At 42.6% G+C, this 26,614-nt stretch overlaps 1 protein-coding gene and 1 non-coding gene across 2 annotated transcripts in view; one reads left to right on the forward strand and one right to left on the reverse strand.

Moving 5' to 3' along the window:
- Positions 1-26,614, reverse strand: part of LOC124605813 (uncharacterized protein PF11_0207-like) — a 281,675-nt gene that overhangs the window by 225,223 nt on the left and 29,838 nt on the right. The window lies entirely within an intron of this gene.
- Trnai-uau lies at positions 2,955-3,028 on the forward strand. The gene has a single exon. It is a non-coding gene; the product is annotated as a tRNA-Ile (tRNA).

Genomic DNA, 26,614 nt, shown 5'->3' on the forward strand with positions numbered 1-26,614 from the left:
TCACTTTAAGTTCCTCAGTACGCATACTTCTAGATAGTTTTGTGGCTGTGACTGTTTCTAGTGATTATTCTACAATCGTATTATCATGAGTAATACGATACATATGTTTGTGTTGTGGGTCACTTGTCAATCCCTGTACCATGCGTGGGTCCTCTGCAGAGATTTTTGCATTTCGGTACAATTTTCTAGCGTTTCGACTTTTCCGTATACAACAGCATTATCCGCGAAAAGCCTCCCAGAACTTCTGACATTGCCCACTAGGTCATGTTGTGAAAAGTAATAGTCCTCTAACATTGCCTTGGTGTATGTCCGAGGCTACTTTTACGTCTGAAGATGTCTCTCCTCCAAGAATGGCAGGTACTGTTTGCTAGAAACGCTTCAATGCAATCGCACAGCTGGTCTGATATTCCGTGGGCACATATTCTGTTCATCAGTTAGCAATGTGGAAGGGTATCGGATGCCTTCCGGAAGTCAAGGAACACAGCGTCGACCGGCCACCAGTGTCTACTGCTTTCGGCATGGACGACCGGGGCGAGCTACGTTTCACACGATCGGTATTTTCATAACTCATGTTCATTCCTACAAGGGAGATATTCGTTCTCCAGAGATGTCATATTATGCGAGCATAAAACACATTCTAAAATTCTACAACAGAATGACGTCAGAGACAAAGGCCTAGAGTTCTCTGTATCTGTTTACCGACCCCAGTGGAATTGGTTCATACAAAGCCATAAAGAGTAAAAAGAAAGTAAGTCATACACTGGTCAGCACTCGCGATTTAACATAAATACATAAAAAAAATTAATTTAAGCACAAAGCGTGAATTTTAATTTGCGGTTGCTGCAAGCGTCTCATTACTCGCGGCATTCAATCTACCGATTCCCGTAAGATTTTTGAGCAATGTGAGTGCATCCGCACTGAAGAAGATCATTGGCCGGTAAGCCTTATTTGTATGAAGATGGTATCTGTTCTTTCGGACAGTAAGTTGGAAATGTGGGTCTCACAGGGAGTGTACCAGAGATAGGTCCCTGCAGACGCTCTATCCTTTGTGTCGTCGATGGCTCCGCGCAGGCACGGTAGCTCAGCGTGTTCGGTCAGAGGGTTAGCTGCCCTCTGTAACAAAAAAACTGAGTTAATGGATCAACAACGAACTGAAACGGGTGTGTTTCGACGTCCGCCCAGAGTAGATACAACGAACGAAAACGAACAAAATGAGGTTAAAAATAACAATAATAAAAAAGAGCCATTTGAACCATAAAAAAGAGATGGCTCAGTCGGATAGAGCGTCGCCATGCAAGCAGGAGATCACGGGTTCGAGTCCCGGTCGGGCACACATTTTCAACTGTCCCCGTTGATATTTATCAACGCCTGTAAGCCGCTAATGGTCTGGATTTCATTGTAATTTCATTATCTCTGTTGTGTCGGTACTCATGACAACTGTGAATGTACGAGGGCGTGCTCAAAAGTAACGCCTCCGAATTTTTTATTCTGTTCTAAATATCGGTTGAGGTTTTACATGTCATACTACTCGGTCGACTTCTGCGCTTCGCTGACGCAAGTTGCAACCCTTTGCCGCCAGAGGGATCCGAAATGTAACGTTTACCATAACAGTGAGTAATGAAACTACGTCGGCGCGTGACAAACAGCGTGGTACACCCCCACAAAACGGGAAGTACGAATTCGAAGAATTCGTCCATACATGGACCACCCTCTCCTTCATCATGACAATGTCTGACAACACACGAGCGCCGCGACATCTGCAAGAATCCAAAGCCTGGCGTTCACTGTCATCGATTATCCTCTATACAGTCCCTACTTGGCCCTATCCGATTTTCATGTGTCCAAAACTTAAAAAACATCTTCGAGGACTTCACTTTGACAGTGATAAAGCGATGCAAACAGATGTGATGTTGTGGCTCCATGAACAAAGTCAAACATTCTACAGTGACGGTATCAACAAACTGTTCTGTCGTTGGGGAAATCTGTTCGTCGCAAGGGTAACTATGTTCGGAAATAAATATGTGGACATGAAGAATAATGGTGTATAATATTAACACCGTTTGTTTTATTTGAAAAGCTTTGAGTGTTCGCATAAAAAATTCGGAGGGCATTATTTTCAGCGCGCGATCGTAGGTAATCATAACTTGTATATACTACGATGGTATCTGTTCTTTCGGACAGATACCATCGGTGACCATGCAGCTGGTTAGAATGAAATTACAATGAAATGAACACCCGTAGCTGCTTACAGGCGTTGACATACGTCAGCGGGGACTCGAACCCGGGATCTCCTGCTTACATGGCAGACGCTCTATCCATCCTTTTTTTTTTTTTTTTTTTTTTAAAAATCTCATTTTGTTCACTTTTGCTCGTTGCATCCGCTCGTGGCGGACGTCGTAAGACATCCGTTTAAGTTCGTTGTTGATCCGTTAACTCAGTTTTTTTTGTTACAGAGGGCAGCTAACCCTCTGACCGAACACGCTGAGCTACCGTGCCGGCATCCATCTGAGCCACCGAGGACACAGAGGATAGCGCGACTGCAGGGATTTATCTCTGGCACGCCTCCCGCAAACCCACATTCTCAACGTATTGTCCCACACTACATTCGTAGTGCCCCCGCCCATTGTACATTACTCGCGGCGCGTTGCCGATTCCCGTAAGAGTTCGGACACTGTTTGTGGATTCACACTGAAGAAGAAGACGGTCAAGTGGCCGGTGAGCCTTAACTATATATATACTAAGATGGTAAGACTCACTGGCCACTTGACCGTCTTCTTCTTCTGTGCGAATGCACAAACAGTGCCCGAACTCTTACGGGAATCGGCAACGCGCCGCGAGTAATGAGTATAATGGGCGGGGGCACTACGAATGTAGTGCGGGAGAATACGTTGAGAATGTGTGTTTTGCGGGAGGCGTGCCGGAGATAAATCCGTGCAGTCGCGCTATCCTCTGTGTCCTCGGTGGCTCAGATGGATAGAGCGTCTGCCATATAAGCAGGAGATCCCGGGTTCGAGTCCCGGTCGGGGCACCCATTTTCAGCTGTCCCCGTTGACGTATGTCAACGCCTGTAGGCAGCTAAGGGTGTTCATTTCATTGTAATTTCAATCATAACTTGATCGTGGTACAGCAATTAATACTCGAACACTACTGCCGAAAAAGTTAAGCACCCAGTCGACATTGTCAGATGTCATTGTAAATTCGTTCACTAACCCACTGTCAGCATATATGTAAATGATTCGAGTTGCAATTCTCTGTGGCTGGTAATACGACCACCAGACAGCGCTACTGTTGTCCGTATTTAGTATAAATAGGCCGGATAGGATATGTAAGAGGCGTTAACAGTGACAGATATTGAGTGATTATTGTGAAGGACACGGAGATAACGCGTGCGCGGGTGAGACAGCGTTATCAACATCTGACAGAGTTTGGAAAGGGCCTCATTGTGGTTTCCATTTGGCCGGCTCGTCAAATCTAGCAACATACAGGTTCGTGGAGTCTTCGGATACGACATTGTGCCGATGTTGGACTGCGTTGGGATCTGAGGGTGGGCACACACGTCGTCAAGATCCGACCCGACCACTCCTGGCCACCACCGTCCCATGCGCCGTCTGCAGTTAACAGCACAGGGTGTGTGTCCGTTTGGATCTTACGGGCGTTCAACGGCGAGTCATCAGTACCCTTACACTCATTGCAACAAACGAAAGTTGAGGTAAACTCTAAAATTGTTGCACAATCATGCATTCGAAACGACCACACAATCACTCTATCTCACATGCGCTAAAACAGCTAAGAAAGAGGGAAAGTAGATACGCATGAAATTAAAAGACAGAGAAAACAAAACATACATGAGCTAAAAAAAAAGCGTAGGGAAATGTGACTGGCTGACCACTTAGAAAAACTTGGGTTCACGCATTAAAACCATCTCCCTAAAATCTTTGGAAAGATGTTGGACAGTGCACAAAACTTCAAAACTCGAACCACATTCGTTTGAACGTTAGTACAAATAGAGAGAAGATCCGTCGGCAAATCTTCCGCGGCCCCTAGTCGGAAAATAGCACACTAATAAAATGTGGCGCACAGTGATCTGCACGCCAGAAGCATCAACTTTTAAGGGTCCTCTCGCCGAAGTAAGAAGTCATGCGTCACAGGGCTGTGGCCAATGCGAAGACGAGTAAGTAGGACCTCGTCCCGAAGACTTGACTGGAAGGAGGTAGACCACGGCTGAGTTGTTGGCTTGACTACACGGACCTAACTGTAGGTCACTTCCACCCACTCGTTTCTCATTGACGTATGACTCTGTACTTCAACAGCGAGGTCGTAGCATGCAGGGGGATGGTACACTGAAATAACTGAGGATCATTAGACGACTCATTGGCAGCTAGATTCGCCCTTCAGTTCCCTGCAATACCCATGTGCCCTGGTACCCAGCAGAATGACACCTCCTTCCCCAGACGTTGCAGTTGCAGGAGAGCGTACTGGATATTATGGAGTACTTTATCTGCTGGGAACAAACTTTGGAGAGAGTGTAGGACGCTCAGAGAATCGGAGCAGACAAGAAACTGGAGGAACACATTATTTGCTCTATTGCCCGCAAGATCAGACATATACTGAAGAGCCAAAGAAACTGGCACACCTTCCTAATATCGTGTAGCACCCCCGCGAGCACGCAAAAGTGCCATGGACTCGACTAATGTCTGACATAGTGCTGGAGGGAATTGACACCATGAATCCTGCAAGGCTGTCCATAAATCCATAAGAGTACGAGGGGATGGAGATTCTTCTGAACTGCACGTTTCAAGGCATCCCAGATATGCTCAGTAATGTTCATGTCTGGGAGTTTTGTGGCCATCGGAAGTGCTTAAACTCAGAAGAGTGTTCCTGGAGACACTCTGTAGCAATTCTGCATGTGTGGGGTGTCGCATTGCTGGAATTGCCCGTCAGAATGCACAATGGGCATGAATAGATACAGGTGATCAAACAGCATGCTTACGTACATGTCACCTGTCAATCTAGACGTATCAGGAGCCCCATATCACTCCAACTGCACACGCCCCGCACCATTACAGAGCCTCCACCACCTTGAACGGTCCCCTGCTGACATGAAGGGTCCTTGGATTCATGAGGTTGTCTCCATACTCGTACAAGTCCATCCGCTCGATACAATTTGAAACGAGTCTCGTCCGAACAGGCAACATGCTCCCAGACATCAACACTCCAGCGTCGGTGTTGACAGACCCAGGCGAGGCGTAAAGCTTTGTGTCGTGCAGTCCTCAAGGTACACGTTTGGGCCTTCGATTCAGAAAGCCCATATCGATGATGTTTCGTTGAATGGTTCGCACGCTGATACCTGTTGGTGCCCAGCACTGAAGTCTGCAGCAATTTGCGGAGGAGTTGCACTTCTGTCATAGGCGTTGCTGACCGCAGCGCCGTATTCTGCCTGTTTACATATCTCCGTATTTGAATACGCATAGCTGTACGACTTTCTTTGGCGCTTCATTGTAATTCATCTACACCACAATTGCGTTTGGAGTGGTGCCGTGACCAGGTACGAGGAATGTTGATAGGCTGCGTTCAGCAATGGATCGCGGTTTTGCGTTACCCCAGACGACCATCGTCGGCGACTATGGCGCCGACCAGTGAAGAGGTCCCTTTCTGCAACTGTTATGGAGAGACACAGCGATATTACTCCTGGTATTCTGGCGTGATGATGAGTCATTGGGTAGGACTTCACGCCACAGGTGTTAGTGACGGTGGGATCTCTGACGACACAATGTTACTTCATGGACGTCCTGAGCCCTTATGTGTTACCTCCCGTGCGACATTATCGTGGAGCCATTTTTCAACAGGACAGTGCTCATCTATGCAGGATATGTGCCTCTCTGAACTGTCTGCTTGCTATTGAGATATTCCAGTGGCCAGTAAGATCCCCAGATCTGTGCCTGGTAGAGTATGTGTGGATCTTGCTCCGAAGTCAATTCCATCCGTGTGGCAATATCGATGATATTAGGGGCCAGTTACAACAGCTGCGGTCCATTCTGCCTCAAGAGAGGAAATAACGGTTTTCTGACAGCCTTCTCACGCTTATCACTGCGTGCGTCCTGGCCAGAAGGGGTGCAACGTCATTCTGATAAGTAGGTTCATAATGCCATATTCTTTGTAAATTTCACTCGATTTTTTAATCACCAAAATAACATTATATACCACCTCAGCTTGTGAAGTTTCATTTTGTTTCCTCTTCCCTTTCTGGGGTCTTAATTTTATTTATCAAGTAGTATAGGTGGCATTAAAATATTGTTGTTCAGTATGTATGTATGTGTGTGTGTGTGTGTGTGTGTGTGTGTGTGTGTGTGTGTGTGTGTCTTTATTTTGCTTGTTTAGAAACTGTCAGTGAAATCTCAGCTATTTGTGTAAACTTAGGCCTGGAAGTCTCAACTGAATGTATTGGTGTAGCCAGAAGCAGATAAAATAAAATCAATAATATCTGTTGCCGCATAAAATAGTATTTAGTCCTATAGTAAAACTGCCCATATCTCTTGCTAGCTGTAGAAGCTGTTGGTAGGTGACAACACAGAGCTCGTAGTGTCGATTTGTTACGGTAGAGACTTTAACGTGTTGCTATTGGGGTAGAAGATATAGTTTCTCTTTCCCCGCTGCCTAAAAATAATTTTTTGTTACATTATGAAAAGCTTTTTGGAAGTCTACAAATGTCATGCGAAACTCTGTGTTATACATTTTACATTTTTCCAGAAGCTGTTTCAAAGCAAAAGTTGCATCTACATGCGAACTTCTGGCTTAAAAAGCACTTTTTCTTCCATGCATAAGCTCTTTGTTTAAACCTTCAATTTACTGTTACAAAGTGCTGGACACAGATTGCAGCAAGTACTGAAGGACGAGTGCCCAGTTGTCATTTTTCATCGTTTTCTAATAGTGATCTCAGTGCTTGCTGTGACAGGTGGGAATTGTTTAGGGAAAACTCGTGGAATTGGTAGCCTTGCGGTGGAGTGACGGACCAGAGCTCGATAGTAATCGCTCCTGGCCGTCAACCGCCTACTGCGATGTACACAAAACAGCTGCGATCGATTGAGCCGCCCCACAGCAATGACGTCCTGTGCTACAGCTGCCAGAACACATTCCAGCTGTCAACTGACCCGGTAATTTTCAATTCTGTTAGTGTCACGAAGCCTGACTCACATGGACGGCAAAGCTGAGAAGTACACCGTAGTTACGTATTTCAGCACTGTCGCAGAAATTAGCACCCATCACACACGAGAATTCACAGTACATCCAGGAAGTTTTTTAACATTTCGATTGTGTGTCTCAAGCGGGGCGTAGAGAAACCAATATCTTATAGACAATTTTTGTTTTTACGGTATGAAACTCACACATTTCTGGCCATACTGACAAAAAACAAAAATATAATATTATCAAATGTATTCGCAAATTGCGAATACGGCTCTTCACCAGCTATACAATTTACTAGCAGCAGACCAAAATTTATGCCAGACCGGGACTCGAACCCCGGATTTTCTAGTTTACGAGAGTGGTCGCCTTAACCGCCTTGGCTATTCTTGCATGACTCACGGCCACACCCAGATTTCGAAATGTCCTACTGTCTACGACCCATTGTGCTTACTTACAAATCATATGATTCCCGCAAAGGGAGAGGCCTTGTTTTTGCTCGTCAGACTGCCTTGCTTTGACATGAAATACAGTAGGGCAATGTCTGTATTTTACAGAGTCGGTATAGTTCGATGCAATGTTCCTCCGGACATGCACGCATGTCCGAAGCAACTTTACATTGAACTGTACAGACTCTGTAAAAAACAGACACTGCCAGACTGTAAAAATACACTCATGCTCATAAATTAAGGATAATGCTCATACCTCAGGTGAGCGGTTTGCGGGTTCCAATCACCTCGGGGTATGGCCATGGGGTCCATTTGACCTGCGGTCGTCGCACGGTGGCGCTGGCAGCATTCCACATAGGCAGAGGTGTGTTGGTGCATGTCAGAGTACGGTGCAGCGAGTAAGTGTGCAGACGTTTCCAGACGTGCTAATGGTGGTTGTGTGTTGAAAATGGCTCAAAGAACACACATTGATTACGTTATGAGGGATAGAATACTAGGGCGACTGGAGGCTGGTCAAACACAGCAGGTCGTAGCACGGGCTCTCCGTGTGCCACAAAGTGTGATCTCAAGATTATGGCAACGATTCCAGCAGACAGGAAACGTGTCCAGGCGCTAAAGTACGGGACATCCACAGTGTACAACACCACAAGAAGACCGATATCTCACCATCAGTGCCCGTAGACGGCCACGGAGTACCGCAGGTAGCCTTGCTAGGGACCTTACCGCAGCCACTGGAACAGTTGTCTCCAGACACACAGTCTGCAGACGACTGAACAGACATGGTTTATTTGCCCGGAGACGTGCAAGGAGCATTCCACTGACCCCTGGTCACAGGAGGGCCCGTAAAGCCTGGTGTCAAGAACACAGTACATGGTCATTGGAACAGTGGTCCCAGGTTATGTTCACAGACGAGTCCAGGTATAGTCTGAACAGTGATTCTCGCTGGGTTTTCATCTGGCGTGAACCAGGAATCAGATACCAACCCCTTATGTCCTTGAAAAAAAAAGTGTGTGTGAAATCTTATAGGACTTAACTGCTAAGGTCATCAGTCCCTAAGCTTACATACTACTTAACCTAAATTATCCTAAGGACAAACACACACACTCATGCCCGTGGGAGGACTCGAACTCCGCCGGAACCAGCCGCACAGTCCATGACTGCAGCGCCTTAGACCGCTCGGCTAATCCCGCGCGGCAATGTCCTTGAAAGGGACTTGTACGGAGGTCGTGGTTTGATGGTGTGGGGTGCACATACACCCCTGCATGTCTTTGACAGAGGAACTGTAAAAGGTCGGGTGTATCGGGACGTCATTTTGCACCAGTATGTCCGCCTCTTCAGGGGTACAGAAGGTCCCACCTTCCTTTTAATGGGTGATAACGCACGGCCCCACCGAGCTGCCATCGTGGTGGAGTATCTTGAAACAGAAGATATCAGGCGAATGGAGTGGCCTGCCTGTTCTCCAGACCTAAACCCCATCTAGCACGTCTGGGATGCTCTCTGTCGATGTATCGCTGCACGTCTTCAAACCCCTACGACACTTCAGGAGCTCCGACAGGCACTGGTGCAAGAATGGGAGGCTATACCCCAGAAGCTGCTCGACCACCTGATCCAGAGTATGCCAACCCGTTGTGCGGCCTGTGTACGTGTGCATTGTGATCATATCCTATATTGATGTCGGGGTACATGCGCAGGAAACAGTGGCGTTTTGTAGCACATGTGTTTCGGGACGGTTTTGTCGACTTATCACCAACGCCGTGGTCTTACAGATTTGTGTCGTATGTGTTCCCTATGTGCCTATGGTATTAGCGCCAGTTTTGTGTAGTGCCACGTTGTGTGGAACCACATTCTGCAATTATCCTTAATTTATGAGCATGAGCGTATAATACACACTGCCTGACAAAAAACTGGGGCACCCAGAACAGCAGTAGGAAACGATATCAGAGTTCACGGATTGAGAGGGTATGTGATGTTAATTCAATGATTACAATATCGAGTCAAATTTACTAAGAATTTGGCAGTATGAGGCCACTTACCAGTATCACAGTGCACTACCTCTGGTCTGCATAGGTGCACTGATCCCTTTAGGAAGGGTGCCACAAAGCTGTTACGTCCTCTCCTACCGCAAACTGGCCTACAGTAGTTGTAACTTGTCCTTAATATCCTGTATAGTGAGTCTGGGGCAGAGCTGGTCTCACGTATGTTCTATCTGGAACAGATCTGGGAATCTTGCTCACAGAGATCGTGTTTATAGAGACATGTGTCATGTGGACGAGCATTCTCCTGCTGAAAAATGACAGACCAACACTGTCGCATGAGAGATAACATACGAGGACGCAGAATGCCTTGTCCTGAAGTTACTTTGAGCAGATAGTTAGAGAACCAACTCGTGAGCAAGACGTCTTAGACCTCCTGGCAACAAACAGACTTGAACTTATCGAATTACTTAACGTAGAGGAAGGTATCAGTGCTCATTAAGCTGTGATAGCATCTATGACAATAATAAGTCACAGCTGCAAAATACTAACGCGAATTCTTTACAGACGAATGGAAAAATTAGCAGAAGCCGACCTCGGGGAAGATCAGTTTGGATTCCGTATAAATATTGGAATATGTGAGGCAATACTGACCTTATGAATTATCTTAGAAGAAAGATCAAGGAAAGGCAAACCTACGTTTCTAGCATTTGTAGACTTAGAGAAAGCTTTTGACAATGTTGACTGGAATACTCTCTTTCAAATTCTAAAGGTGGCAGGGGTAAAATACAGGGAGTGAAAGGCTATTTACAATTTGTACAGGAACCAGATGGCAGTTATAAGACTCGAGGGGCATGAAAGGGAAGCAGTGGTTGGGAAGGGACTGAGACAGGGTTGTAGCCTCTCCCCGATGTTATTCAATCTGTATATTGAGCAAGCAGTAAAGGAAACAAAAGAAAAATTCGGAGTAGGTATTAAATCCATGGAGAAGAAATAAAACTTTGAGGTTCGCCGATGACATTGTAATTCTATCAAAGACAGCAAAGGACTTGGAAGAGCAGTTGAACGGAATGGATAGTGTCTTGAAAGGAGGATATAAGATGAACATCAACAAAAGCAAAACGAGGATAATGGAATGTAGTCGAATTAAGTCGGGTGATGCTGAGGGAATTAGATTAGGAAATGAGGCACTTAAAGTAGTAAAGGAGTTTTGCTAATTGGGGAGCAAAATAACTGATGATGGTCGAAGTAGAGAAGATATAAAATGTATACTTGCAATGGCAATGAAAGCGATTCTGAAGAAGAGAAATTTGTTAACATCGAATATAGATTTAAGTGTTAGGAAGTCGTTTCTGAAAGTATTTGTATGGAGTGTAGCCATGTATGGAAGTGAAACATGGACGATAAATAGTTTGGTCAAGAAGAGAATAGAAGCTTTAGAAATGTGGTGCTACAGAAGAATGCTGAAGATTAGAAGGGTAGATCACATAACTAATGATGAAGTATTGAATAGAATTGGAGAGAAGACGAGTATGTGGCACAACTTGACAAAAAGAAGGGACTGGTTAGTAGGAGATGTTATGAGGCATCAAGGGATCACAAATTTAGCATTGGAGGGTAGCGTGGAGGGTAAAAATCGTAGAGGGAGACCAAGAGATGAATACACTATGCAGATTCAGAAGGATGTGGGCTGCAGTATATACTGGGAGATGAAGAAGCTTGCACAGGATGGGGTAGCATGGAGAGCTGCATCAAACCAGTCTCAGGACTGAAGACCACAACAACAACAACATAATGTTAAGATAGGTAGGAAGATATTTTTGCTCAGCAAGAGTGACAGGATACGAATTTCAGAGTATCTGAGCAGTGAGTATCAAATATTCGGCGATCAGGACGAAGATGTGGAAAACAAATAGAAAAAATTCAAAGCAATCGTGCAATATGCCCTCGACAGGTATGTTCCGTGTAACGCCTTATGGGGTGGGAAAGACCCACCATGGTTTAACAGCCGTGTTAGAAAACTTCTACGTAAACAAAGAGAACTTCATCTAAGATTCAAGAGAAGCAGAAACCTAGCTGACAAACAAAAGCTGAACGAATCAAAAATGAGCGTAAGGGGAGCAATGAGAGAAGCGTTCAATGACTTTGAGAGTATAACTTTGTCAACTGATCTGAGTAGAAACCCTGCGAGGTTTTGTCGTATGTAAAATTAGTAAGTGTGTCAAAATTATCTGTTCATTCACTCAGTGACCAAACTAGCACCGAAGGGGAAGATAACAGAGAGAAAGTCGAAATACTGAATTCGGTCTTCCGAAATTGTTCCACTGCGGAAGATCGTAACCTCCTTTCAATTGTCGTAGGAACGTCGAAATGGTAGACATTGAGATAACCGATCGAGGAATAGAAAAAGAAGTACAATCGCTTAGTAGTGGAAAGGCATCAGGATTAGATGAGATGCCTATAAGAATCTACGAAGAGTATGTGAAAGAACTTGCTCTCTTTCTAGCGGTCATTTATCGTAGCTCGCTTGAGCAACGAAGGATACCTAGCGACAGGAAGAAATCGCAGGTCATTCCCGTTTTTAAGAAGGGCCATAGGACAGATGCACACAATTAGAGATCTACATCGTTGACGTCAATCTATTGTAGAATTATGGCACATGTTTTATGCTCAGGAATTACGACGTTTTTGGAGAAGGAAAATCTCGTCTATAAAAATCAACATGGATTCCGCAAACAGAGATCCTGCGAAACTCAGCTCGCTCTGGACCTCCGTGAGATCCACAGCGCAATGGACAACGGCACTGAGGTTTATGCAGTGTTGCTTGACTTCGGAAAGGCATTTGACACCGTCCCGCACTGCCGTATAGTGAAAAAAATACGAGCTTATCGAGCATGGAGCAGATTTGCGACTGGATGCAACACTTCCTTACAGACACAACACGTCGCTCTTAATGGAACAAAATCGACAGATCTGAAAGTAATTTCCGGAGTACCCAAAGGAAGTGTGATAGGACCGTTACTGTCTACAATATACACTGAAGAGCCAGAGAAACTGGTACACCTGCGTAATATCCTGTAGGGCCCTCGCGAGCACGCAGAAGTGTCGCAACACGACGCGGCATGGACTCGACTAATTTCTGAATTAGAGCTGGAGGGAACTGACTCCATAAATCTGTAGGGTTATCCATAAATCCGTAAGAGTACGACGGGGCGGAGATCTCTTCTGAACAGCACATTGCAAGGATTTCCAGATATGCTCAATAATGTTCACATCTGGGGAGTTTGGTAGCCAGCGTGTAAGTAGGCTGTTTAGGTTTTTATATTGGTAAAGCCATGTAAGCGCTATGTATGAAAATCACTGGCTGTGCTGTGTGCAGTCTGCGGCTGTTTGGCATTGTTGTAATATTCGCTACTGTAGTGTTGGGCAGTTGGATGTGAACAGCGCGTAGCGTTGCGCAGTTGGAGGTGAGCAGCCAGCAGTGGTGGGTGTGGGGAGAGAGATGGCAGAGTTTTGAGAGCGGATGATCTGGACGTGTGTCCATCAGAGACAGTAAATTTGTAAGACTGGATGTCATGAACTGATATATATATATATATTACAGAGTTATTACCAATGATTGAAGCGATTTCACAGCTCTACAATAACTTTATTATTTGAGATATTTTCACAATGCTTTGCACACACATACAAAAACTCAAAAAGTTTTTTTAGGCATTCACAAATGTTCGATATGTGCCCCTTTAGTGATTCGGCAGACATCAAGCCGATAATCAAGTTCCTCCCACACTCGGCGCAGCATGTCCCCATCAATGAGTTCGAAAGCATCGTTGATGCGAGCTCGCAGTTCTGGCACGTTTCTTGGTAGAGGAAGTTTAAACACTGAATCTTCCACATAACCCCACAGAAAGAAATCGCGTGGGGTTAAGTCGGGAGAGCATGGAGGCCATGACATGAATCGCTGATCATGATCTCCACCAAGACTGATCCATCGGTTTTCCAATCTCCTGTTTAAGAAATGCCGAACATCATGATGGAAGTGTGGTGGAGCACTATCCTGTTGAAAGATGAAGTCGGTGCTGTCGGTCTCCAGTTGTGGCATGAGCCAATTTTCCAGCATGTCCAGATACACGTGTCCTGTAACGTTTTTTTCGCAGAAGAAAAAGGGGCCGTAAACTTTAAACCGTGAGGTTGCACAAAACACGTTAACTTTTGGTGAATTGCGAATTTGCTGCACGAATGCGTGAGGATTCTCTACCGCCCAGATTCGCACATTGTGTCTGTTCACTTCACCATTAAGAAAAAATGTTGCTTCATCACTGAAAACAAGTTTCGCACTGAACGCATCTTCCATGAGCTGTTGCAACCGCGCCGAAAATTCAAAGCGTTTGACTTTGTCATCGGGTGTCAGGGCTTGTGGCAATTGTAAACGATAAGGCTTCTGCTTTAGCCTTTTCCGTAAGATTTTCCAAACCGTCGGCTGTGGTACGTTTAGCTCCCTGCTTGCTTTATTCGTCGACTTCCGCGGGCTACGCGTGAAACTTGCCCGCACGCGTTCAACCGTTTCTTCGCTCACTGCAGGCCGACTCGTTGATTTCCCCTTACAGAGGCATCCAGAAGCTTTAAACTGCGCATACCATCGCCGTATGGAGTTAGCAGTTGGTGGATCTTTGTTGACCTTCGTCCTGAAGTGTCGTTGCACTGTTATGACTGACTGATGTGAGTGCATTTCAAGCACGACATACGCTTTCTCGGCTCCTGTCGCCATTTTGTCTCACTGCGCTCTCGAGCGCTCTGGCGGCAGAAACCTGAAGTGCGGCTTCAGCCGAACAAAACTTTATGAGTTTTTCTACGTATCTGTAGTATGTCGTGACCATATGTCAATGAATGGAGCTACAGTGAATTTATGAAATCGCTTCAATCATTTGTAATAGTCCTGTGTATTATGACTTTTGAACACTATTAGGTACAGGGTGTTTCAAAAATGACCAGTATATTTGAAACGGCAATAAAAACTAAACGAGCAGCGATAGAAATACACCGTTTGTTGCAATATGCTTGGGACAACAGTACATTTTCAGGCAGACAAACTTTCGAAATTACAGTAGTTACAATTTTCAACAACACATGGCGCTGCAAGTGATGTGAAAGATATAGAAGACAACGCAGTGGGTGCACCATTCTGTACGTCGTCTTTCTGCTGTAAGCTTGTGCTGTTCACAACGTGCAAGTGTGCTGTAGACAACATGGTTTATTCCTTAGAACAGAGGATTTTTCTGGTGTTGGAATTCCACCGCCTAGAACACAGTGTTGTTGCAACAAGACGAAGTTTTCAACGGATGTTTAATGTAACCAAAGGACCGAAAAGCGATACAATAAAGGATCTGTTTGAAAAATTTCAACGGACTGGGAACGTGACGGATGAACGTGCTGGAAAGGTAGGGCGACCGCGTACGGCAACCACAGAGGGCAACGCGCAGCTAGTGCAGCAGGTGATCCAACAGCGGCCTCGGGTTTCCGTTTGCCGTGTTGCAGCTGCGGTCCAAATGACGCCAACGTCCACGTATCGTCTCATGCGCCAGAGTTTACACCTCTATCCATACAAAATTCAAACACGGCAACCCCTCAGCGCCGCTATCATTGCTGCACGAGAGACATTCGCTAACGATATAGTGCACAGGATTGATGACGGCGATATGCATGTGGGCAGCATTTGGCTTACTGACGAAGCTTATTTTTACCTGGACGGCTTCGTCAATAAACAGAACTGGCGCATATGGGGAACCGAAAAGCTCCATGTTGCAGTCCCATTGTCCCTGCATCCTCAAAAAGTACTGGTCTAGGCCGCCATTTCTTCCAAAGGAATCATTGGCCCATTTTTCAGATCCAAAACGATTACTGCATCACGCTATCTGGACATTCTTCGTGAATTTGTGGTGGTACAAACTGCCTTAGACGACACTGCGAACACCTTGTGGTTTATGCAAGACGGTGCCTGGCCACATCGGACGGCCGACGTCTTTAATTTCCTGAATGAATATTTCGATGATCGTGTGATTGCTTTGGGCTATCCGAAACATACAGGAGGCGGCGTGGATTGGTCTCCCTATTCGCCAGACATGAACCCCTGTGACTTCTTTCTGTGGGGACACTTGAAAGACCAGGTGTACCGCCAGAACCCAGAAACAATTGAACACCTGAAGCAGTACATCTCATCTGCATGTGAAGCCATTCCGCCAGACACGTTGTCAAAGGTTTCGGGTAATTTCATTCAGAGACTACGCCATATTATTGCTACGCATGGTGGATAAGTGGAAAATATCGTACTATAGAGTTTCCCAGACCGCAGCGCCATCTGTTGTTGAAAATTGTAACTACTGTAATTTCGAAAGTTTGTCTGCCTGAAAATATACTGTTGTCCCAAGCATATTGCAACAAACGGTGTATTTCTATCGCTGCTCGTTTAGTTTTTATTGCCGTTTCAAATATACCGGTCATTTTTGAAACACCCTGTAAATACATTGTTCTCTATCAAAATCTTTCATTTGCTAGCTATGCCTATCAGTGGTTAGTGACTTCAGTAGTTAGAATCTTTAATTTAGCTGGCACTATTGGCGCTCGCTGTATTGCAGTGGTTCGAGTAACGAAGATTTTTGTGAGGTAAGCGATTCATGAAAGGTATAGGTTATTGTTAGTGAGGGCCATTCTTTTGTAGAGATTATTGAAAGTCAGATTGCGTTGCGCTAAAAATATTGTGTTTCAGTTTAGTGTTGATCAGAATAAGTAGAGAAATGTCTGAGTACGTTCAGTTATGCTCAGCAGTTTGAAAATCATATAACGTAAGGGGTTTATCAGCACAATCATTCAAAAATTTTTCTAAGGGGACGTTTCATATGTCGACCCTTAGCCGAGGATACCTCACTGGAATCTTCTGATTCTGATAAGTTTGTGTAATTAGTGTAGTTTTTGTTCATTGCTAGCGCGTAATTGTAGAGATAATCTCCTTTGTAGTTGTAGTTTTTCATTGTTGTACAGTAAAACAGTTGTTGCATACCTGTAGATTTGCACCAAGTATTTCGCAGCTGCGCTTGCGATTAACTAGATATTATTTTCAATGCTATGTTAATGTGTTTTCTTATTTTTGCTCTTCAAATTGTGCTTTTCACGTTATCGTGTGAAATACGTGATAATTATGGCGTGTGAAAAACGTAACACTAGAGTCCAAAGTAAATTGAGAAATTATAGTGACGACGAGCGTAGCTTATCAGCACCACTGTGTAATGGATTAACGGACATTCAAAGTAATAATTTGGTAATTGTGCATACGGAAATGGACCAGGTGGCAAATAATGGTGTAGACAGTGAAACAATTAGTGAACTGGGAAACATTGTCGATGGATCGGTCGGCAACAGCTCGCCTCAGGAATCCGAAATGACAGGACAAAATTTTGCAAATACTGCAGATTCAGGTTTTGCGTCATTACCCGTTTCTCAATCAAGTCAAAACACATTTTCTGCCTTTCAAAATGCGAATGTTGCCTGTTATGCACTGCCGACAAGCACAAAGGAACAAGTTCCAGACACTAATACATTGTTATTGCAATTCATGCAACGAATGGAACAAAATCAGGAACGAACACAGCAACAGCTACACAAGTTAGACACAAAATGGAACAAAATCTTGAAAAGTTAAACACAATTGAGCAAACGCTTGAACAAACTCGTAAAGATTTAACTGCTAAGTTACTTAAAATCGAAGCGAAATGTCAAAAAGTCTGTAATGACGTAAAAACACAAATTTGTGAGCATTTCAACCTATTTTTTCGCGTCAAGAAAATGCATTACAGAATCACGAAACAGCCATAAAAGAACTGCAAATTATTGTTCATGAAAATCACGACACATTGCAAGCTAAAATTGACTCAGTTGCATCTACCGATTCGGTTACGCAACTTGCAAAAACTCAAGGAAACGTAAAGGACATGGTAGATAGGCTTTCAACACAAATGGACACTCTGAAACTTGCTTCAGATAAACACACTGAGGAAATCAGTTAATTATCGGAGAAAGCAGCCGAACTTTCAGATCAGATCACTAACTTATCTACAAAGGTAGATGATGATGATCTGAATGACACAAAACCCATAGCCTTCACTGACACAGAAGAGTATGAACAAATCAGAAAATTCAAACAAAATCAAATCAATACACAGTACAAAAGAGGAATCCGGGAAGTACAAGATCAGTTGGCACAAGTAATACAAGAATTACATATTTCAGAGGACACTCGCGCTCCAATGCGGGGAGAGAGACATAGAAATACGGAACAGCCACAAAATAATAACACAGGGCACTTCGGAAATTACGAAAGAAATTGGCAAGGTACACCGAATTTTGAGATGGAACCGCCGAAACGGAGTAACAATGACCGATATGCGACTCGCCGACATGATGACTTTGACTCTAAGCTGTTCATTACTACACGTAAATTCAAAACATTTAAGAATTCCGGCAAAGACATTCATCCACAAGTGTGGCTTCATCAATTCTCTCATTGTTTTCCTCCCAACTGGTCATTGGAGCACAAGTTAGAACTTATGTGTGCCTAATTAGAGAATGAAACAGCTATAAGAATGCGATCGGTCATTCACGATTGTCAGAGTGAAGGAGAATTTCCTTCCTCTCAGCATATTGGTCTCAAGCTAAACAAGACCGAGTGAAACATAGCATCATAATGATGAGATACTTCGAACAATCTGAATTTTCCAGTCTTGTGAAATATTTTGAAGACATGTTGCATAAGAATCAGTATCTGTCAAACCCATACAGCCCCTCAGAACTCATTCGCATTTGCTTAATCAAATTGCTTGAACATTTACGACATATTATTTTGGCAGGACGTTGCAAAGACGACATTGAAGCTTTTCAGGGACTGTTACAAGAATTGGATATTGACACTGACAATCGCGGGACGCGAAAAGAGAAACACAACACTTACAGGTCACATCCGTCACAATTCCGCGATGACAGAAATAACTGGACGCGACAAGGCCATTCTTACAACGCAAATCATGACCAAAACAGACACCGCCCATATGACAACCGTTGGCAAAATAATAGTTACAGAGAAAGATCGTATTTCTGTAGTAATGAGTATGACAGAGATAACCATAGAAACAGACAATATGGGAACGAAAATAATTATTATCAAGGGAGACAGAATAACTTCAGATGCATCGCGCAGTTACGATTCAGGGAGAAATTCTCCACCACGTGACCGACAAAAGAGAAACTATGGAATCTACCGACATGACGACAGACGATATAATCGTAACGACAGACCTGAATTTCATGAGAACTGGCGGGATTCAAACAGGGCAGGGCCCTCTCGGCAAGGTGAATTTGTAGAAGTTAGATCTCCAAGTCCCAATAACGACGCGCGCCAACAAAGAGACAGACAATGACTCGCACCATAGGCAGCCACGTGCGCCGGCTGGCTCAGAGAAAAATAACATAGACGCTAACCTTGAGAAAAATTTTAGCATTCCTTACCGACGTATACAACATGATAATTGCTTTGAAGTTGAAACTCTGCACACTAGAAAGGGTAAAAGATTGCACCACATTTCACATGTAAAACCGTTTATTGAGAGATAATCTGCTTTTTACCTTAGCCTTTGCCTTAAAATTTTTCACTTCACGTTACTAGTACGCTTTGTCACACTTAGAAACTGTTAACATGCAACAATGTTTTGAAGTTAACTATCCAGTCTAGAACCTAGGGAACCTATTTAAACAGTAATTACGAATGCATTGTTGTAGTGAACAGACGACACAGTGTTATTGTGTGTGTACATTACTGCTTGTTAGTTGCACGATTACATAACGACTATAAGGCTTACATACTTAGAACACATACCGGTACTGCTAATGAGATTTTAATGCAACATTTTGGTTTACTTGAAAATACATTCTGGATTTAAAGAACTTTCTGAGAGATACCAGATGACACAGTGGTTAGTTTATTTGACAGGCACACAATTATATCACGACGCTACTAATGTGTGACACAATTTACATTGTTGCTTTTGCGATGTATCTGTTTTATATCTGCACAGTTTTTCTGAATTCTTCTGGAAAGGAAAACATGTTTTAGTAGTAACTTTTGTGGTATAGCTACAATGAGACACCCTTTTTCGTAGCACAACAATACGTTACAGCATAGTACTTTCTTGATCACGGTACTGTACGTAGTAACTATGATATCTATACGCATGGCATTTCGCTTTAGTTTATTATGACGTAAGTACGTTGACTTCCACAGAATTTTGCTTACAGACGACGATAATTACGACACTTGGCACATTTTTTTACCCTAAAGTAATGACAGGGATTATCTTACAACAAGACGCACAGTTTAGCGCTGTTGTTGTTGTCTTCAGTCCTGAGACTGGTTTGATGCAGCTCTCCATGCTACTCTATCCTGTGCAAGCTTCTTCATCTCTCAGTACTTACTGCAACCTACATCCTTCTGAATCTGCTTAGTGTATTCATCTCTTGGTCTCCCTCTACGACTTTTACCCTCCACGCTGCCCTCCAATGCTAAATTTGTGATCCCTTGATGCCTCAGAACATGTCCTACCAACCGGTCCCTTCTTCTTGTCAAGTTGTGCCACAAACTAGTTTAGCGCTACAGTACACGTATTTGAGTGATTAATTTTATACCTAAAACATTTATTTTTAAAGATTTTTGAATCACAAAGATACAAAGGTTTTCCGTGATACATTTCATTCCATTGCTGCAATCTGTAACACCTGAGCGTATAATTACATTAATCCTCAGGGGGGGTACACGCCTACTTTCTGTACTAAGTGTGTAGCGAGCGCTAGGAGCCCTAGCTAACATGGTATTTGCTTATACAACTTTACACATGGGTGCCATATTTCTCTAACACATAAATTACACAGCTATCTGATCATTTAACTGAGAGAGACAAACATTTTTTTACTACATCAGTGACAGATGTTTACATAATTACACAGTTGGATAACGTCACACTTATGAAATTGTATTTTGTCTGTACTTTGTGAAATGTTCATATTTTTTCGGAACCGTTGTGATACTATGAGAGCTTTGAATGATGTATTTGGTATGGGATCATGATTTTTAAAGTAGGTTTCAGGTAGATGACACTATTGAAATGAGCAGAGAATTTTTTTTAGGTTTTGAAGTTATTGCAGAAAGCTATGACGTTTTTGAGATTTGGCGGAGGTAGTATAATGTTATTATTACGACAAAGATATGTATTATGCTGTTGAGATATGTTTATGATCAATAAGCTGATGCTATATGAGGAATTTGATTATGCTAGGTATTTATTATGATGAAATATTGAAGAAGTGTCAACAAATATGGATATGTGTAATAAGGTAAGGAATAATGAGCAGTGGTTAGGGACTCTGGTTTGTGAGAAAGGATGTTGGAAGCCAAGAATCGTACTTTAAGAGTTATGACTTGTGTGTACATGTGTGAATGTATCACAACACTGCTATTCATAACATTTCGTTTCTACGCAATTCTACTGTAATTTTTCGATCTGTGAAATTTTTTTATATGAGACTGTCACTGTAGTGCAAACTGCTGTCGTAAATATTTCGGTAAGAAAGCTAAGTGACCTTGACGTAATGCATTGTGAGCTCCCTGCTATGTGCCAGTTGCCTGGAGAAAAAGCCATTAGGTAAAAAAAAAGAGGCCATTAAACTTGCTATTGACATTCCTTTGTATAAAGCATCGCAAATATGACACGCTGTTACTTGGAAACATATGATTATACTGTGGAGCACGTAGTTTGTGCTACCTACTGAAATGCTTATGAATTGATGGGAAATATTCTTATATCTGCACACCTGATTATGACAAGTGTCTTTCTACGAGAGTTGAGAGAATTTCTACTGACTTATGAAATGCCATGATGTTTTTATGCTTTGCTTTACATAGTTGCTTATTTCATTTGATATCTGGTTTCCAGCTGTGTTGCAGCATTGGTTTTATAAAATAAAATTAAATGCATTTGCTAATGTGAACACTTTCTGTCAACTGATCTATTAAATAATAATTTTATGATCCACATTTTTTTGAGAAAGGAGCACTTGGAAAGGAAAGAACAATAAGAAGGGACTAATAACAGTAACCGCATACATAATTTTCTTTTCAATTACTTGGTAATTTTTTTGCAAGGATAAGTTGTTGTGGCGCACCACTTTAATGACAGACACTAAGATGTGAATAGACGTTTCCCCTATCTGCATTGTTGTCTTTAGTGTACTATTTTTTCTGCTGGAGCTATGTCATATTTAGGTGTAAGTTATTGCATTTGCTGTTGCTGTTTGCCAGGCATAGTGCTACTGAATTTCACTTTGTATGACTCTGTTAAGCCAGTTTTACTACTGATTTATTTTTCTTGTTGCTGCACATTGGCTCATATTAGTTGTAATGTTGCATTTGCTTTGCTAATTTAGATATACTGCTGCTTGCTTTGCCAATTTGCATTTTTTGTCATTGCTGTTTGTGTTAATTGTTTTGTGTTGCTGCATTGCCTCGTCCCTTAGTTTATGCATCTGAGCTCAGTAGATTTAAGTTAGCTTAAGAGGGGGTAAGATATATAAGAGAATGAGTTGTGATGAATTGGAAGAAATGCATTGAGAAGTTATATGAAAAATATTTGGGCCAAAATGAGTAGTGTGCAATGAAGAATAATTACCTTGAAAGATGATATGAAGAAAACAGTACGGTTTAGGGACAACAGGTATATATAGGACTTTTTGGGAATAATGATGAATGTAGGGAGATCTCCAAGAAGTAAGGAAAGTTTTGATTGCAAAACACTGAAAGCAAACCCTGTCTTTTCCTTTTGTGTTATTCCGCTATGTGTTTGTGTACCCTTGTGTATTTGTGTTCTTTATGTGTTTACCTGATAAGAGTTATGTTTTAGAATTTTTCTAATAATGTGTTATTTACTTTGTAAAGATGTTTAGACGTTATTTATTCTGTTCTGTTTTAATGCTCATGTGTGAAATTAATATTTCGAAAACTATTCTCATTATTTTATTTATTTATTTATGTCATAATTCCTGTAACATTGATGTACAAGTTTATTTCTATTCTTTTGTAAAGCCCATATTACTACAAATGTTATTTGTACTTTTATGTTCTTTAATGATGTATTTTGTACCTTTGTAATTGTATTCTTATGTTGTAAATTTATAATTCTATAGACGTCAGTTCTTCAAATTAAGTTTCATTTCACTGCACATGTTTCTGTTGGTCATAGTATATGCACAATATGTGAGAAGTTGAGACTGTTATTGTTTGCACATGTGTTAATAATTCAGCAAGGGACTGGTTAACAGCATTGCTGGTTCTAAGGACAATTCCAAAAACTTTGTGAGTGCACAATTGGTGGTTTATGGACTTTCTATATTGTCCGCAAGACTCTTCGATGGTGATTGTGCACCTGCACAGTCGCAAAGATGGCTGCTGGCTGTCTCTACAAGGATTGCAGTAGGTCCGTACCTTTTATAGCCCACCAATACCATATTCTCTACCAAGACTACAGTGGGTCTGCTCTGTGATGAACTACCTACCAATATTCTTTAACTTCGACTGACTCTGCTGTGGGTTTGCTTTGTTGTGGACCATTACCTGTCTGCATATTAAGAGTCAGCATTATCTTTATGTTGGAAGGACAACACTACTTCTTCAAGACTGCATGGAAATCCACTACTTCCGTGTGCATTTTCTTTTACTGCTCAGACTTTGTGCATAAAATTGTAATTAATACTATGATGAATGATCAGGACTGTCTTTATGGACTGTGAGAAAATTTTTGCTTTTGACCAACATTGTATCGATAAGTGTATCATAGCTGCCTCAGTATTGTGCTCCATCGCTCGTGCGCCGACTAAAACACCAAGTTCAATCCATTTTAAATCTTGATAACCTCGCCATTCTAGCAGCAGTAACAGATCTAACAACTGCGCCAGACACTTATTGTCTTATATAGGCGTTGCCGACCGCAGCGCCATATTCTGCCTGTTTGCATATCTCTGTACTTAAATACGCATGCCTATACCAGTTTCTTTGGTGCTTCAGTGTATATAAATGATCTACCAGAAAGAGTCGGATGCTCTCTAAGGCTGTTCGCTTAATTTACAGTTTTATTATTGCATACTTTAAATAAACAATTGCAAGAATGTTCAGATTAGAGATCATAACAAGATGTATGCTTTTCAGTAGTTTATTATTTTTTGTACGAATCGTTCAGCTTTCGGCATGTAAGCTTTTAAGTAAGTTTCTCTATGTAATATGGTCGTATCGTAAATAAATATAATATAATATATTTACAAACGTTATTATTATAAACTTCGCACAAAATTTAATATTTATTTCGGTATCGTATTTATGTAAGCCGTTTTTTGTGCACTGTAATAAGTGCATCAGCCTTGTCCTAGTGGTAACACCTGCTCCCGTCAGATCACCGAAGTTAAGCTCCGTCGGGCTTGGCTAGCACTTAGATGGGTCACCATCCGGGTCTGACAAGTGCTGCCGGCAAGCGACGTGCAATCAGTCCTTGTGAGGAAAATTGAGGAGCTACTTGACTAAGAACTAGCGCCACCGGTCACGAAACACAACGGTTGGAAGAGCGGTGTGCTGACGGCATGCCACTCCACAATCGTATCCAGTAAATGCAAATGTCGTGTGACTAGGGCCTCCCGTCGGTTGCATGTCCTTCGATTTGGCGCCACTTCGGCGACTTGTGCGTCGATGGGGATGAAATGATGATGATTGTGAGAAAATCTCCGACCCAGCCGGGAATCGAACCCGGGCCCTTAGGATTTACATTCTGTCAAACTGACCACTCAGCTACCGGGGGCGGACTTCGCATCCGGTTAAGCCAAAGGGCACAGGATGACACGGCGGCCGGCCTTAAAGGCCTGTTCGTACGGTGTTTGTCTGTATTAAGTATTTATGGTTACTTTTCATATACAGGCTCATGTGTTTATGAATAAAATGAGTAGCCATGTTGTTGTGGTCTTCAGTACTGAGACTGGTTTGATGCAGCTCTCCATGCTACTCTATCCTGTGCAAGCTTTTTCATCTCCCAGTACCTACTGCAACCTACATCCTTCTGAATCTGTTTAGTGTATTCATCTCTTGGTCTCCCTCTACGATTTACCATACACGCTTCCCTCCAATACTAAATTTGTGATCCCTCGATGCCTCAGAACATGTCCTACCAACCGATCCCTTGTTCTGGTCAAGTTGTGCCACAAACGTCTCTTCTCCCCAATCCTATTCAATACCTCCTCATTAGTTATGTGATCTACCCATCTAATCCTCAGCATTCTTCTGTAGCACCACATTTCGAAAGCTTCTATTCTCTTCTTGTCCAAACTAGTTATCGTCCATGTTTCACTTCCATACATGGCTATACTCCATACAAATACTTTCAGAAACGACTTACTGACACTTAAATCTATACTCGATGTTAACAAATGTCTCTTCTTCAGAAACGCTTTCCTTGCCATTGCCAGTCTACATTTTATATCCTCTCTACTTCGACCATCATCAATTAGTTTGCTCCCCAAATAGTAAAACTCCTTTACTACTTTAAGTGGCTCACTTCCTAATCTAATTCCCTCAGCATCACCCGACTTAATTCGACTATTCCATTATCCTCGTTTTGCTTTTGTTGATATTCATCTTATATCCTCCTTTCAAGACACTATCCATTCCGTTCAACTGCTTTTCCAAGTCCATAAAAACAATAAAAATTAAACAAAACTTAAAAAATATAAAACAAGATAACAAAATAATAAAAATATGAAAAATGAAAAAATACAACAACAAAAACCTGCCACAGACATGTGACCTAGACGTTGTGGTCAGGCTTGTGTTCTCCAAGGACACAGCAGACTATACCGGACAATTTCAACGACACTAGGCAGGTAACCTAAAGGAGCCAGACTGACGGTGCTTATCTCAAGCAACGGGGTTCGAAAGGCAATTAAAAACAATCTATACCGTATCAGTCGTCGCCCGAGTCAAAAAATCTGCATCGGTTGCCGAGCTATATCAGTCTAATGTCAAAACTACGGTAGAGTGAGAGTTGGGAACTAGCTTGAGAAATGCTCCTATCATAGCACAAAAGAGGTGATATTTCGTCGGCAGAGTTAGGGTTGTAAAAGAAGGGAGCTAGCTTTCCGACTTATTTGGCACCTTCTAGGACGTTTAAAACAAAACCTCTTGACATATTCTCGCTTTTTTACGAGTTAAGCCTACTTCTCCAGTGTAGTGTGCTCTCTTAGCTGCAAGATGTTGGCACTCCTGCATCTTGCAATTTATAGGCTAAAGACCCTGTCCTGTGCTTAAAAAAAAGTAGAAGATTCGCCAGTCATAGTAAACAGTGTACAGGGTCTTTGTTTTAGCTCGAGAAACCCAAATATCTTGAAAACGACGCATGGCACAAAAAAAAAAATGTTGTAGATAAAAAAAAAGTTAAGTAAAGCGTAAATCTGTGCTACAATTGGTCACCTCCTAATGTACCCCCCCCCCCCCCCTCTGCGTGGGTGGGGTCCACTTTTTGTTTTCAAGTGGGAGGCCCCCATTTTTATTGCTTATTCGGGTTCTATGAAAAAAATACGCACCGTTTACGCAGACCATTGTTTTCCATTCGTAGCAATTGGCGCTGTTATCGATGAATAGTGCCTGTTTCTGCAATAAATAACGGATACATATGATTCTGCATTTCATTTGCGATGTAAATGTAAAACCTTTATGTGCTAACGGTTGATATTTATGCTCAGACGTTTTTTGAGTGTTACAAACGTACAGTACAAACAATATGACTAAGACATTGACATTTCTGGTAAATAAGCTACCCACTTTTCTGTTCCCTACTGGGTTGATTGTGGTGAGTCCCCAAACCATCAGAATGCTTGATTTCGGTGGCT

This window comes from Schistocerca americana, chromosome 3 (assembly GCF_021461395.2).
Source record: "Schistocerca americana isolate TAMUIC-IGC-003095 chromosome 3, iqSchAmer2.1, whole genome shotgun sequence".
NCBI classification, from domain to species: domain Eukaryota; kingdom Metazoa; phylum Arthropoda; class Insecta; order Orthoptera; family Acrididae; genus Schistocerca; species Schistocerca americana.